The sequence below is a fragment of the Papio anubis genome, chromosome 10 (assembly GCF_008728515.1).
Source record: "Papio anubis isolate 15944 chromosome 10, Panubis1.0, whole genome shotgun sequence".
Classification (NCBI taxonomy): domain Eukaryota; kingdom Metazoa; phylum Chordata; class Mammalia; order Primates; family Cercopithecidae; genus Papio; species Papio anubis.
In genome coordinates, this window is record NC_044985.1 from 45,150,887 (window position 1) to 45,167,722 (window position 16,836).

General features: G+C 37.0%; 1 long non-coding RNA gene across 1 annotated transcript in view; it reads right to left on the bottom strand.

The window, feature by feature from the left end:
* Positions 1-1,183: 1,183 nt before the first annotated feature.
* The window catches only part of LOC108581304, a 50,907-nt gene continuing 35,254 nt past the window's right edge, over positions 1,184-16,836 (bottom strand). Inside the window, exon 3 of the long non-coding RNA XR_001893304.3 lies at positions 1,184-1,264. This is a non-coding gene — a long non-coding RNA (uncharacterized LOC108581304). The remainder of the gene's footprint in view (positions 1,265-16,836) is intronic.

Sequence of the window (16,836 nt, forward strand, 5' to 3'; positions counted from 1 at the left end):
CCAGGAGTTCAAGAGCAGTCTGGCCAACATGTTGAGACCCGGTCTCTACAAAAAAAAATAAAAAATGCCAAGTGTGGTGGCATGTACCTGTGGTCCCACTTACTGGGGAGGCTGAGACAGGAGGATCACTTGAGCCTGGGAGGTCGAGGCTGCAGTGAGCTGTGATCACTGCCACTGCACTCCAGTCTGGGTGACAGAATGAGATTGTGTCCTCCCCCCAAAAAAGAACAATTTTATAATATTATTTCAGGTAGTGATAAGTCCTGGAAGAATGATAAATTGGAGAAGGGACTAGAGTCATTTTTTAGTTTAGGTGGCCAGGGAAGGCCCCTTTTAGAAGTTAGAGAGACACTTGGATAACATAAGGAGGAAGCCATGAGACTATCTGGGAAAAGAGTATTTTAGGTAGAGAAAATAGTATGTGGAAAAGCCTCGAGGCAAGAGTATGCTTGTCATATTTGAGGAACAGCCAGAAGAAGGCTACTATTAGAAGAAGAAGGCTTCTTCTAATGGGATTGGTAGCTAATGAGACTGGGTTGTTTCTAGGGATCAGATTATATACAGCTTTACAAACCATAGCAAGAAACTTTTGTTTTATTTTAATGTAATGATAAGTCACTGGAGGGTTTTGAACAGGAAAGTGACATGGTATGATATGCATTTTAACAAGATTATTTGAGCTACTGTGGGGAGAGCTGACTGAGTTACAGTGGAAATAGAAAGATGGGCTAGTAGGGAATTGTGGTAGTCCAGGAAAGATGATGGTGGTTTGGAATAGGGTATTAGCTGTGGGTCATGAAAGTGGTTGAATTCAGAATATATTTTGAAGCTAGAACAGACAGGATTTCTCTTTCTTTCTTTCTTTCTTTCTTTCTTTCTTTCTTTCTTTCTTTCTTTCTTTCTTTCTTTCTTTCTTTCTTTCTTTCTCTTTTCTTTCTTTCTTTTTCTTTTCTTTCTTTCTTTTTTTTTTTTTGTGGTGTGTGAGGGAAAGAGAGGGCTGAATTCCAAAAATGGCAGAATTACCGTAAGATAGGCAACATATACCTGAGACAGAGGAGATCAGTATATAAGCAAGTTTTCAGGGCTCCTAGTTGGTTCCTAGAGTTGGGCTTTAAAACCACCGTTGTATCCAGAACAACAAGGAGCTGATTTTATACTTCTCCATGTTGTTTGAGTGTTGTTTGCTGATTCGGTTTCCTGAGTTTTCTTTCTTCCTCGTGTATTTGTATAGTAAATCTGTTTCACTTCAGCGTACCTATATTCCCTGCAGTGCAAAAGACCCTAATTAATATAGTTTTGCTGAGTACTTCCCAAGTTTGCATAAATATTATTGATGTTATAATGTTAATCCAAAGTCTTGGCAGAATTGTCAAGCATTAGGCTTTAATCTCTAAAATCTCTGGTAGCTCTGTTTAATCTTAATGTCTCAGGTCTTAATAATATTTTTACAAAGCAAATTTAAAAACGTTTGGAATTAAAAAAAATACCTTAATGGAGGCATGTCATGACCCTTTAAAATTATTTAGTTATTTGAATAGTAATATGATTTAATACCCTGACAACAGGATAACCTCCTTCAGAATAGGAAATGTGTTTGTTCTCAGATGTATCATTAGTGCCTTGCTTGTTATCTTACAAGCAGCAGATTTTTAATAGATCTTAAGGAATGAATAAATTGATGCATGCTAACACTTTATATATACTTTTTATATAGAGAGCCTATCACCTTTTTTCCTTGGGTACCCTGACAGGTTTAGTGGCCTGGCACAGAACTCCTTACATTTAATGTAGTCATTGAATTAAAGGAGATATAACCACAGAGGGTAGATTTCAACTTGTAGGAATTGAGCCAGAAATTTATTTGGGTTTAAAATGTAGATGTCATTTGTTTACTTAAAAAAGTCCCAATTTTGTGTGTTACAGAAAAATAAGCACAACTAGAATAACGAGAGGTTAGGTTTTATAACATCTTTGTACAAATTATTATTGGCATTGCTAATCCAGGGTCTTAATCACTGGCATGATACCTGTATCACCACCAGATGCAAGCTTTCTGAACCTAATGGTAAATCAATGATTTAGAATAACTTTAGTATAATTTTTAAAGGAAACAAAAATGTAAACATTTTTTTCCCCAAAGCTAGCTCAGTGGTCCAAAGCTAGCCCATTTATAAATGAATATTTTAAAAATGTGCCATTGTGTTTCTAAATTTCAGTTTTCCTTTCATATAAAACAAAAATAGACATCCATGAATAGTAGTTGTTATGAAAACAGAATTTTAGTGGCTGTACTAACATAATTAGAAAAAAATACAGAAAGATTTTCAAACAAACTCATTCCTCAAGACAAGGAATTAACTTTTGTTAAAAATGGAAACCTACCACCAGCCACATCTGTCAATGAAATGTTTTGTAGACAGGCTTGGAATAAAATATTTTAGTGGCAAAAACCATAATTTACTTTTGCAGCAACCTAATAGGTCTGAAGACTCAAATGGACTTATATACATATAGTGAATTAAGAATAAAGAAACTACTATGTGGAGTTGGTCCACAGTTTTTCTGACCCAATATTTAGTCTACTAGTTAGAACCAAGGAGCATATTGAAGGAGGCAAACATTTCTCTCCCTCATATCAATCAAACTAAATCATTGTAAATTTCCTTAAGACTTTATGATTCTATCATATTTCACTTTAAATAATTTTGAAGATATTTATATAATTAGTTTGTACATTCTTCTAAGTATTGAATCCCATGTATTCACTACTTCTTACTATTGTAATTCTCTTTCTTTAAAAAAATTATTCATTGTTGCCATGAAAGACAGGGTCCAGACTGTCTTATACTTTGCCCTCTTTTCAAGTCTTGGCAGTAAGTTTATTTTAATTTTTAATTTTTTAATAGACAGGGTCTTGGTCTGCTGCCCAGGCTGGAGTGCAGTAGCACAGTCATGCTCACTGCAGCCTGGAACTCCTGGGCTCAAGTGATCCTCCTGCCTCGGCCTCCCGGCTAAGTAAAAAAAATTAAAAACATTTTTTTTTAGAAATGGGGTCTTACTATGTTGACCAGGCTAGTCTTGAAGTCCTGATTTCAAGCGACCCTCTCACCTCAACCTCCCAAAGTGTTGGGATTACAGGTGTGAGCTACCACATCAAGCCTTGACAATAAGTTTAATACTTTGTATTAACTTTGAAAACCTTTGTAAAACTGATTACCAATTTCCTTACTTACTTATGAGGAAAGTTGGTATTACTAATTTGTTACCATTTGAACATGATCATTGAATGAATATATATATAGTGGCCAAATACATATAACATAAAAGTCACCATTTTAATAATTTTAAAGTACCCAATTCAGTTACATTTAGTACATTCACAATGTTGTGCAACCATCTCTAAGGTCCAGAACATTTTCATTACTCCCAAAGGAAACCCCAGACCTGTTAAGTATTAACTCCTCATTTCCCTCTCTCCACAAACCCTGGCAACCATTAGCCTGCTCTCTGTATCTGTGGATTTGCCTATTCTGGATCTTTCATGTAAATGATATTATATAATACATGGCCTTTTGTGTCTGGCTTCTTTCACTTAGCAAATTGTTTTCAGGTTCATTCATGTTGTAGCATGTGTCAGCATTTCATTCCTTTTTATGGCTGAGTAATATTGCATTGTATGGATGTATCACATTTTATTTATCCATTCTTTTGTTGATGGACATTTGGGTTGTTGCCACCTTTTGGCTATTGTGAATACTGCTGCTACAAACATTTATGTATGAGATTTTTTTTGAACACCTGTTTTGGTTTATTTGGGCATATATCTATGAGTGAAATTATGGGGTTCATATGGTAGTTCTATGTTTAACTTTTTGAGGAACCACACGGAATTGTTTTCCACAGTGTGGACACCACTTTACATTTTTACAGCAATGCAGGAGGTTTCCACTTTCACCACATCCTTGTCAACACTTATATTCTTTTTCTTTAAAATCTTTTTTGTAGCCATCCTAATGTATTTGAAGTATTATCTCACTGCAGCTTTGATTTACATTTCTCTAATGACTAAGGGGGTTGAGCATCTTCTCATGTGTTTGCCAGTCATTTGTATATCTTCCTTGAAGAAATGTCTATACAAGTCCTTTGCCCATTTTGTAACTGAGTTTTGTGTCTTATTGTTGTTAAGTTGTAAGAGTTCTTTAAATATTCTGGGTGTTAGACCCTTATCGGATATATGATTTTCAAATATTTTCTCCCATTCTGTGAGTTGTCTTTCCACTCTGTTGATAATGTCCTTTAATATACACACATTTAAAATTTTTATAAAGTACAATTTATCTATTATTTCTTTAGTTTCTTGTGTTTTTGGTGTCATATCTAAGAATCTATTGCCAAATTCAAGACCATGAAGATTTGTCCTTATGTTTTTTTTCTAAGAGTTTGTAGTTTTAGCTCCTGTATTTAGGTCTTTGATCCATTTTGAGTTAATTTTTGTATATGGTGTGAGGTTAGGGTCCAACGTTGTTCTTTTGCACATGGGTATCTAATTGTCCCAGCACCATTTGTTGAAGACACTACACTTTCCCCATTGAGTGGTTCTGGTACCCTTGTCAAAAATAAGTTGACCATAGATACATGGGTTTATCTACGTACCCATCAATTCAATTCCATTAATGTGTATGTCTGTTTTCCTACCTGTACCACTGTTTTGATTATGGCAATTAAATGGTTTTGAAATCAGGAAACTTGAGTCCTCCAACTTTGTTTTTCTTTTTCAAGATTGTTTTGGCCGTTTGGGGTTCCTTGGGATTTCATATAAATTTGGGAAGAGCTTTTCCATTTCTGCAGAAAATGTTGTTGGGATTTTGATAGGGATCACATTGAATCTGTAGATTGTTTTAGGGGAGTATTGTCATCTTAATAATATTAAATCTTCCAATTCACGAACACAGAATGCCTTTTCTTTTCTTTCTTTCTTTTTTTTTTTTTTGAGATGGAGTTTTGCACTTGTCACCCAGGCTGGAGTGCAATGGTGCGATCTTGGCTCACTGCAACCTCCGTTTCCTGGGTTCAAGTGATTCTCCTGCCTCAGCCTCCCGAGTAGCTGGGATTACAGATGCCCGCCACCACACTCAGCTAATTTTTGTATTTTTAGTAGAGACGGGGTTTCACCATGTTGGCCAGGCTGGTCTCGAACTCCTGACCTCAGGTGATCCACTCAGCTTGGCCTCCCAAAGTGCTGGGATTGCAGGTGTGAGCACAGAATGCCTTTTATTCTGCTTTATGGATGTATAATTAACAAACAGAAATAGTATATATCCAAGATGTACAGTGTGATGTTTTGGTGTGGGTATATATTGTGAAATGTTTACCACAATTAAACTAATTAACATCTTTATTTCACATAGTTGTCCTCTTTTTTTGTGAGACTAAAGGTCTACTTTCTTAGCAAACTTCAAGTGTGCAATACATGATTTTTTTTTTATTATACTTTAAGTTCTATGGTACATGTGCACAACGTGCAGGTTTGTTACATATGTATACATGTGCCATGCTGGTGTGCTGCACCCATTAACTCATCATTTACATTAGGTATATCTCCTAATGCTATCCCTCTCCCCTACCCCCTCCCCACAATAGGACCCGGTGTGTGATGCTCCCCTTCCTGTGTCCAAGTGATCCCATTGTTCAATTCCCACCTATGAGTAAGAACATGCGGTATTTGGTTTTCTGTTCCTGCGATAGTTTGCTGAGAATGATGGTTTCCAGTTGCATCCATGTCCAAAAAAAGGACACGAACTCATCCCTTTTTATGGCTGCATAGTATTCCATGGTGTATATGTGCTGCATTTTCTTAATCCAGTCTGTCACTGATGGACATTTGGGTTGATTCCAAGTCTTTGCTATTGTGAATAGTGCTGCAATAAACATACATGTGCATGTGTCTTTATAGCAGTTTGATTTATAATCCTTTGGCTATATCCCCAATAGTGGGATGGCTGGGTCAAATGGTATTTCTAGTTCTACATCCTTGAGGAATCGCCACACTGTTTTCCATAATGGTTGAATTAGTTTACAGTCCCACCAAGAGTGTAAAAGTGTTCCTATTTCTCCACATCCTCTCCAGCACCTGTTGTTTCCTGACTTTTTAATGATTGCCATTCTAACTGGTGTGAGATGGTATCTCATTGTGGTTTTGATTTGCATTTCTCTGATGGTGAGTGATGATGAGCATTTTTTCATGTGTCTGTTGGCTGTATGAATGTCTTCTTTTGAGAAATGTCTGCTCATATCCTTTGCCTACTTTTTGATGGGGTTGTTTGTTTTTTTCTTGTAAATTTGATTGAGTTCTTTATAGGTTCTGGATATTAGCCCTTTGTCAGATGAGTAGATTGCAAAAATTTTCTCCCATTCTGTAGGTTATCTGTTCACTCTGATGGTAGTTTCTTTTGCTGTGCAGGAGCTCTTTAGTTTAATTAGATCCCATTTGTCAATTTTGGCTTTTGTTGCCATTGCTTTTGGTGTTTTAGACATGAAGTCCTTGCCCATGCCTATGTCCTGAATGGTATTACCTAGATTTTTTTCTAGGGTTTTTATGGTAGTAGGTCTAACATTTAAGTCTCTAATCCATCTTGAATTAATTTTCATATAAAGAGTAAGGAAAGGATCCAGTTTCAGCTTTCTACTTGTGGCTAGCCAATTTTCCCAGCACCATTTATTGAATAGTGAATCCTTTCCCCATTTCTTGTTTTTGTCAGGTTTGTCAAAGATCAGATGCTGTAGATGTGTGGTATTATTTCTGAGGACTCTGTTCTGTTTCATTGGTCTATATCTCTGTTTTGGTACCAGTACCATGCTGTTTTGGTTACTGTAGCCTTATAGTATAGTTTGAAGTCAGGTAACATGATGCCTCCAGCTTTGTTCTTTTGGCTTAGGATTGTCTCGGCAATGCGGGGTCTTTTTTGGTTCCATATGAACTTTAAAGTAGTTTTTTCCAATTCTGTGAAGAAAGTCATTGGTAGCTTGATGGGGATGGCATTGAATCTATAAATTACTTTGGGCAGTATGACCATTTTCACAATATTGATTCTTCCTATGCATGAGCATGGTATGTTCTTCCATTTGTTTGTGTCCTCTTTTATTTCACTGAGCAGTGGTTTGTAGTTCTCCTTGAAGAGGTCCTTTACATCCCTTGTAAGTTGGATTCCTAGGTATTTTGTTCTCTTTGAAGCTATTGTGAATGGGAGTTCATTCATGATTTGGCTCTCTGTTTGTCTGTTTCTAGTGTATAAGAATGCTTGTGATTTTTGCACATTGATTTTGTATCCTGAGACTTTGCTGAAGTTGCTTATCAGCTTAAGGAGATTTTGGGCTGAGACAATGGGGATTATTAACCATGGTCAGCATGCCATACATTAGATTCTAGAACTTATTCATCCTGTCTAACTGAAACTTAGTACCCCTTGACCAACATCTCCCCATTTCTCCCACCCTTCATGGCAACCACAATTCCAGTCTCTGCTTCCATAAGTTTGACATTTTTAGATTCCACATATATGTGAGCTCATGCAGTGTCTGTTTTTCTGTACTTAGCTTATTTTATTTAGCATAATATCCTACAGGTTCATGTTACAAATGACAGAATTCCCTTCTTTTCAAAGGCTGAATGATATTCCATTAAATATCTGTGTATCACATTTTCTTTATTTTATTTTATTTTTTGAGACAGTGTCTTGCTCTGTCACCCAGACTGGAGTGCAGTGGTGTGATTTTGTCTGTCTGCAACCACCACCTCCCAGGTTCAAAACAATTCTTCTGCCTTTGCCACCTGAGTAGCTGGAATTACAGGCATGCACCACCATGCCCAGCTAATTTTTAAAATTTTTAGTAGAGACAGGGTTTTGCCACATTGGCCAGGCTGGTCTCAAACTCCTGGCCTCAAGGGACCTACCTGCCTTGGCCTCCGAAAGTGCTGGGATTACAGGCATGAGCCACCACTCCCAGCCTACATTTTCTTTATTCATTCATTCAGCAACACTTTGTTTCTATGTCTTGGCTATTGTGAATAATATTACAATGAACATGGGAGTGCAAATATCTCTTTGGGATACTGATTTAATTCTTTTGGATATATACCCAGAAGTAGGATTGTTTGATTGTGTGATAGTTCTTTTTTATTTTTTATCTTTGTGAGAAACCTCCATACTGTTTTCCATACTGGTTGTATTAGTCTATATTTCCACCAACAATATATATGGGTTCTTTTTTTATTTTTTTCTCCACATTCTGGACAGTACTTATTTTTTGACTTTTTGATACATAAATAGTTATTCTAACCCTTGTGAGGTGATATATTATTATGGTTTTGATTTGCATTTCTCTGATGACTAGTGATGCTGGGCACCTTTTCATATACCTATTGGCCATTTATGTCTTCTTTGAAACAATGTCTATTCAAGTTCTTTGTCTATTCAAAATATTGAGTTATTTGTTTTCTTGCAATTGAGTTGTATGAGTTCCTTATATATTTTGGATATTAACCCCTTATCAGATATTTGGTTTGTGAATAGTTTCTCTTATTATGTAGGTTACCTTTTCATTTTGTTGATTATTTCCTTTGCTGTGGAAAAACTTTTTCTTTTGATGTAGCTGCACTTGCTTATGTTTGCTTTCATTACCTGTGTTTTTGGTGTGATATCCAAAAACTCATTGCCAATACCAATGTCATGGAGCTTCCCACCATATTTTCTCCTAGTAGTTTTACAGTTTCAGGTCTTACAGTTAAATCTGTAATCTATTTTGGGTTGATTTTTGTGTATGGTGTAAGATAAAGATCCAATTTCTTTTTTTTTTTTTTTGCATGTGAATAACCAATTTTCCAAACATAATGAATTGAACAGATTATCCTTTTCCCATTGTTTATTACTGCTGCCTCTGTAGAAGAATATTTGAGTGTATATGCATGGGTTTATTTCTGGGCTTTCTATTCTGTTCCATTAGTGTATGTGTCTGCTTTTATACCAAGACCACACATAGTGTTTTCATTACTATAGCTTTGTAATATAATTTGAAATCAGCAAGTGTGATGCCTTCAGCTTTGTTCTTTTTGCTCAAGATTGCTTCGACTGTTGGAGTGTTTTATGTTTCTATATGAATTCCAGGTTTGTTTTTATATTTCTGTGAAAAATTACATTGGAATTTTGATTAAATCTGTAGATTATTTTGGGTAGTATGGACTTTTTGATGGTATTGGTTCTTATGGTCATAGATATTTTTCCTTATTTGTGTCTTCAATTTCTTTCATCAATGTTTTGTAGTTTTCAGTGTATCAGTCTTTGACTTCTTTTGTAGAATTTTGTTCTCAATATTTTATTCTTTTTAGTGCTATTGTAAATGAGATGGCTTTCTTAATTTATTCTTCAGATATTTTGTTGTTAATATTAGAAACACAACTAATTTTTGTATGTTGATTTTGTATTCTGAAACTTTATTGTATTTGTTTGTTAGTTCCAGCAGTTTTTTGGTGGAGTCCTTAAAATCTACTGTCTATGCAATTATGTCATTTGCAAAAAGAGGCAATTTTACCTCATCCTTTCCAATTTTGATTTTTCTTTTCTTTTTCTTTTTCTTTTTTTTTTGACAAATTGCTCTGCCTAATACTTCCAGTACTATGTTAAGTAGAAGTGGCAAGAATAGGTATCCTTGTCTTGTTCCTGATCTTTGAGAAAAATCTTTCAACTATTCACTGCTTAGTACATATGATGTTAGCTGTGGGTATGTGATATATGGCCTTTATTGTGTTGAGGTACATTTTTTATATCTAATTGTTGATGTTTTATCATAAAATGATGTTGAATTTTGTCAAGTGCCTTTCTGCATCTATTGAGATGACAATACGATTTTTATCCTTCATTCTGATAATGTAGTGTAACACATTTATTGATTTGCATATGTTCAACCATCCTTTCACTTCAGGGGACTTATCCAATTTGTTGGTGTTCATTGTAGTCTCTTATGATGCTTTGTATTTATGTGGTGTTGGCTCTAATGTCTCATCTTTATTTCTGATTTTATTTATTTGCATCTTCTCTCTTTCGCTCTTGGATAGTCTAGCTAAAGATTTTTCAATTTTGTTCATCTTTATTTCTGATTTTATTTATTTGCATCTTCTCTCTTTCTCTTGGATAGTCTAGCTAAAGATTTTTCAATTTTGTTCATCTTTTAAAAAATCAACTCTTTCAGTGTTCTTTTCTATTTTTTGGGGGGGAGTCTTTATTTCATTTTTTTTTTCTCTTATTTTTGTTATTTCTTTCCTTCTTCTAACTTTGGGCTTAGTTTATTCTTATTTTTCTGCTTCACTGAGGTGTAATATTAGGATAGTTTTTCTGATATCTTTGTTCTTTTTAAATGTAGATGTTTATTTCTACAGACTTTCTGTGTAGAACTGCTTTTCATGCATTGCACATGAACATAAACAAGAACTATCTTTTCTATTAATTTAGGGGTTCTTTAATTTAATTCAGCACTGTTTTGTAGTTATCAAAGTCTTGCACCTTCTTGGTGGGCTTTATTTCTAAATATTTTGTTCTTTTTGCTGCTATTGTCTATGAAGTTATTTCTTAATTTTCTTTTTGGATTGTTTACTGCTAGTGTACAGAAGTACAATTGAGTTTTGAGTGTTGGTTTTGTATCAGGCAATTTTGCTGAAATCGTGTATTAGCTTTTTGTGCATTCTTTAGGATTTTATATGCAAGATCATATTGTCTACAAATAAGGGTTTTTTTAAACTTCTTTTTCTATTTGGATAATTTCTTTCATTTATTTGCCTAATTACTCTGGCTAGAACTTCCAATATAATGTTGAATAGAAATGGTGAAATTGGGCCAATGTCCTTCATTAACATAGATGCAAAAGTCCTCAACACAATACTAGCCAAGCAAATCCAGTAGCACATCAAAAAGCTAATCCACCATGATCAAATAGCCTTCATCCCTGGGATGCAAGGTTGGTTCAACATACAAAAATCAATAAATGTGATTTATCACATACACAGAACTAAAACCAAAATCCACATGATTATCTTAACAGATGCAGAAATGACTTTTGATAAAATTTAATATCCATTCATGTTAAAAACTCTGAATAAACTAGGCAGTGAAGGAACATACTTCAAAATAAGAGCCGTCTATGACAGACCCACAGCGAACATCATATTGAATGGGCAAAAGCTGGAAGCATTCCCCTTGAAAACTGGACTAAGACAAGGAAGCCCTCTCTTTCCACTCCTATTTGACATAGTACTGGTAGTCCTAGCCAGAGCAATTAGGCAAGAGAGAAATAAAAGGCATAGAAATAGGAAGAGAGGAAGTCAAACTATCCCTGTTTGTGGATGATATGATTCTGTACCTAGAAAACACCATAGTCTGTGTCTAAAAGCTCCTTGATGTGATAAACAACTGCAGCAAAGTTTCAGGATACAAAATCATGTACAAAAATTAGTAGCATTCCTAAACATTAAGAACATCCAAGCTGAGAGCCAAAGCACAAATGCAATCCCATTCTCAGTAGCCACAAAGAGAATAACATACCTAGGAATGAAGTGAACCAGGTAGGTGAAACATCTCTAAAATGAGAGTTACAAAACACTGCTCAAAGAAATCAGAGATGATACAAGGAAATGAAAAAACATTCCATGCTCATGTATTGGAAGAATCAGTATCATTAAAATGGCCATACTGACCAAAGCAATTTACAGATTCAATCATATTCCTATCAAACTAGCAAGCACACTATTCGTATAACTAGAAAAAACTATTTTAAAATCATATGGAAGCAAAGAAAGAGCCTGAATAGCCAAGACAATCCTTAACAAAAGAACAAAGATGGGGGCATCATGCTACCTGACTTCAAACTATACTATAAGGCTACAGTAACCAAAACAGTTAAAAAAACAGACATAGACAAATGGAACAGAATAGAGGGTCCAGACATAATGCCACATATCTACAACCATTTGATTATTGACAAAGTTGACATAAACAAGCAATGGGGAGAGGACTCCCTATTCAATAAATGGTGCTGGGATAGCTGGCTAGCCATATACAGAAGATTGAAACTGGACCCCTTTCTTACACCATATACAAAAATTAACTCAAGCTGGATTAAAGACTTAAATGTAAAACCTAAAACTATGAGAACTCTGAAAGATAACCTAGAAAATACCATTCTGGACATAGGACCTGGCACAGATTTCATGACAAAGACATCAAAAGCAATTGCAACAAAAACAAAAATTGACAAATGGGAACTAAATAAACTGAAGAGCTTCTGCACAGCAAAAGAAACTATCAACAGAGTGAACAGACAACCTACAGATTGGCAGAAAATATTTGCAAACTATATAACTGACAAAGGTCTAATATCCAGAATCTATAAGGTATTAAATAAATTTGCAAGCAAAACCAAACAACCCTGTTAAAAAAATGGGCAAAGGACATGAACATGCACATTTCAAAAGAAGACATATTTACGGCTGATGTCTGGCAAGACGGCCGAATAGAAACAGCTCCGGTCTGCAGCTCCCAGTGAGATCAATGGAGAAGGTGGGTGATTTTTGCATTTCCAACTGAGGTACCCATCCCATCTCACTGGGACTGGTTAGACAGTGCCTCACCCAGGAAGAGCAAGGTGTCAGGGAACTCTCCCCTAGCCAAGGGAAGCCATGAGGAACTGTGCCGTGAGGAATGATGCATCCCAGCCCAGGTACTATGCTTTTCCCATAGTCTTTGAAACCCACAGACCAGAATATTCCCTCAAATGCCTATACCACCAGGGCCCTGGGTTTTAAGCACAAAACTGGGCGACTGTTTGGGCAGACGCTGAGCTAGCGGCAGGAGTTTTTTTTGTACTCCAGTGACACCTGGAAAGCCAGCGAGACAGAGTCGTTCACTCCCCTGGAAAAAGGGCTGAAGCCAGGGGACCAAGTGGTCTAGCTCAGCAGATCCTACCCCTGGGGAGCCCAGCAAGCTAAGATTTACTGGTTTAAAATTCTTGCTGCCAGCACAGCAGTCTGAAGTCAACCTGGGACACTCAAGCTCGGTGTGGGGAGAGGCATCGGCCATTACTAAGGCTTGAGTAGGAGTAACACTGTGAGTTTACACTGTGAGTTTCCCCTCACAGTGTAAACGAAGCTCCTGGGAAGTTTGAACTGGGCAGAGAACACCACAGTGCCACAAAACCACTGTAGCCAGACTGCCTCTCTAGATTCCTCCTCTCCGAGCAGGGCATCTCTGAAAGAAAGGCATCAGCCTCAGTCAGGGCATTATAGATAAAACTCCCATCTCCCTGGGACAGAGCACCTGGGGGTAGCAGCAGCTGTGGGTGCAGCTTCAGCAGACTTAAACATTCCTGCCTGCTGGCTCTGAGAAGAGCAGTGGATCTCCCAGCACAGTGCCTGAGCTCTGCTAAGGGACAGACTGCCCCCTCAAGGAGGATCAGGGACCCCTGATCTCATACAGGAGAGCTCTCTCATACAGGAGAGCTCCAGCTGGTATCTGGTGGGTGCCCCTCTGGGATGAAGCTTCCAGAGGAGGGAACAGGCAGCAATCTTCGCTGTTTTGTAGTCTCCGCTGGTGATACCCAGGCAAACAGGATCTGGAGTGTACCTCCAGCAAACTCCAGCAGACTTGCAGAAGAAGGGCCTGACTGTTAGAAGGAAAACTAACAAATAGAAAGGAATAGCATCAACATCAACAAAAAGGACATCCTCACAAACACCCCATCCGAAGGACACCAACATCAAAGGCCAAAGGTAGATAAATCCACGAAGATGAGGAAAAACCCATGCAAAAAGGCTGAACATTCCAAAAACCATAACGCCTCTTCTCCTCCAAAGGATCACAACTCCTCACCAGTACGGGAACAAAACTGGATGGAGAGTGAGTTTGAGGAATTGACAGAAGTAGGCTTCAGAAGGTGGGGTAATAACAAACTCTCCAAGCTAAAGGAGCATGTTCTAACACAATACGAGGAAACTAAGAACCTTGATAAAAGGTTACAGGGACTGCTAACTAGAATAACCATTTTGAAGAAGAATATAAATGACCTGATGAAGCTGAAAAACAGAGCACAAGAACTTCGTGAAGCATACACAACTATCAATAGCCGAATTAATCAAGTGAAAGAAAAGATATCAGAGATTGAAGATCAACTTAATAAAATAAAGCATGAAGACAAGATTAGATAAAAAAGAGTGAAAAGGAATGAACAAAGCCTCCAAGAAATGTGGTACTATATGAAAAGACCAAACTTACATTTGATTGGGGTACCTGAAAGTGACAGGGAGAACGGAACCAAGTTGGAAAACACTCTTCAGGATATTTTCCAGGAGAACTTCCCCAACCTCGCAGGACAGGCTGACATTCAAATACTGGAAATACAGAGAACATCACAAAGGTAAGAGCACAAAGAGAAGAGCAACCCCAAGACACATGATCGTCAGATTCAGCAAGGTCGAAATGAAGGTAAAAATGTTAAGGGCAGGCAGAGAAAAAGGTCGGGTTACCCACAAAGGGAAGCCCTTCAGACTCACAGCAGATCTCTCTGCAGAAACCCTGAAAGCTAGAAGAGAGTGGGGGCCAATATTCAACATTCTTAAAGAAAAGAATTTTCAACCCAGAATTTCATATCCAGTCAAACTAAGCTTCATAAGAAAAGGAGAAATAAAATCCTTTACAGACAAGTAAAAGCTGAGAGATTTTGTTACCACCAGGCCTGCTGTACAAGAGCTCCTGAAGGAAGCACTAAACGTGGAAAGGAAAAATTGGTACCAGCCACTGCAAAAACATACCAAATTGTAAAGGCTATTGACACTATGAAGAAACTGCATCAATGAGCAAAATAACTAGCTAGCATCATAATGACAGGATCAAATTCACACATAACAATATTAACCTTAAATGTAAATGGGCTAATGCCCCAATTAAAAGACAAAGACTGGCAAATTGGGTAGAGTCAAGATCCATTGGTGTGCTGTGTTCAGGAGATTCATCTCACATGCAAAGAGACACATAGGCTCAAAATAAAGGGATGAGGAAATATTTGCCAAGCAAATGGAAAGCAAAATAAAGCAGGGGTTGCAATCCTAGTCCCCAATAAAGCAGGCTTTAAGCCAACAAAAATTAAAAAAAGACAAAGGGCATTACATAATGAATAGTAAAGGAATCAATGCAACAAGAAGGGCTACCTATTCTAAATCTGTATGCATCCAATACAGGATCACCCAGATTCATAAAGCAAGTTCTTAGAGATGTACAAAGAGACTTAGACTCCCACACAATAATAGTGGGAAACTATAACACTGCACTGTCAATATTAGACAGATAAATGAGACAGAAAATTAACAAGGAAATTCAGGACTTGAACTCAGCTCTGGACCAAGCAGACCTAATGGACATCTACAGAACTATCCACACCAAATCAACAGAATATACATTCTTCTCAGCACTACACCACACTTCTTCTAAAATTGACCATGTACTGGGAAGTAAAACACTCCTCAGCAAATGCAAAAAAATGGAAATCATAAAAACAGTCTCTCAGACCACAGTGAACTCAAATTCGAACTCAGGATTAAGAAACTCACTCAAAACCACACAACTACATGGAAACTGAACAACTTGCTCCTGAATGACTACTGGGTAAATAACAAAATTAAGGCAGAAATAAATAAGTTATTTGAAACCAATGAGAACAAAGATACAACATACCAGAATCTCTGGGACACAGCTAAACCAGTGTTTAGAGGGAAATTTATAGCACTAAATGCCCACAGGAGAAAGAGGGAAAGATCTAAAACTGACACCCTAACATAACAATTAGAAGAACTAGAGAAGCAAGAGCAAACAAATTCAAAAGCTAGCAGAAGACAAGGAATAACTAAGATCAGAGAAGATCTGAAGGAGCTAGAGACAAGAAAAAAACCTTCAAAAAATCTGTGTATTCAGAAGCTGTTTTTTTGAAAAGATTAAAAACTAGATAGATTGCTAGCCAAACTAATAAAGAAGAAAAGAGAGAAGAATCAAATAGACACAATAAAAAATGATAAAGGGGATGTCTCCACTGATCCCACAGAAATACAAACTCCCATCAGAGAATGCTGTAAACGCCTCTGTGAAAATAAACTAGAAAGTCTAGAAGAAATGGATAAATTCCTGGACACATACACCCCCCAAAACTAAAGCAGGAAGAAGTTGAATCCCTGGAAAGGCAAATAAAAAGTTCTGAAATTGAGGCGGTAATTACTAGCCTACCAACCAATAAAAGCCCAGGTCAGACGGACTCACAGCTAAATTCTACCAGAGGTACAAAGAGGAGCTGGTACTATTCCTTCTGTACCTATTTCAAACAATAGAAAAAGAGGGACTCCTCCCTAACTCATTTTATGAGGCCAGCATCATCCTCATACCAAAACTTGCAGAGACACAGCAAAAGAAGAAAATTTCAGGCCAGTATCCCTGATGAACATCAATGTGAAAATCCTGAATAAAATACTGGCAAACCAAATCCAGAAGCACATCAAAAAGCTTATCCACCATCATCAAGTCCGCTTCATCCCTGGGATACAAGGCTGGTTCAACATTCGCAAGTCAATAAACGTAATCCATCACATAAACAGAACCAATGACAAAAACCCCATGATTATCTCAATAGATGCAGAAAAGGCCTGTGATAAAATTCACCAACGCTTCATGCTAAAGGCTCTCAGTAAACTAGGTATTGATGGAACATGTCTCAAAATATTAAGAGCTATTTATTATCAGGTTCCAAGATGGCCAA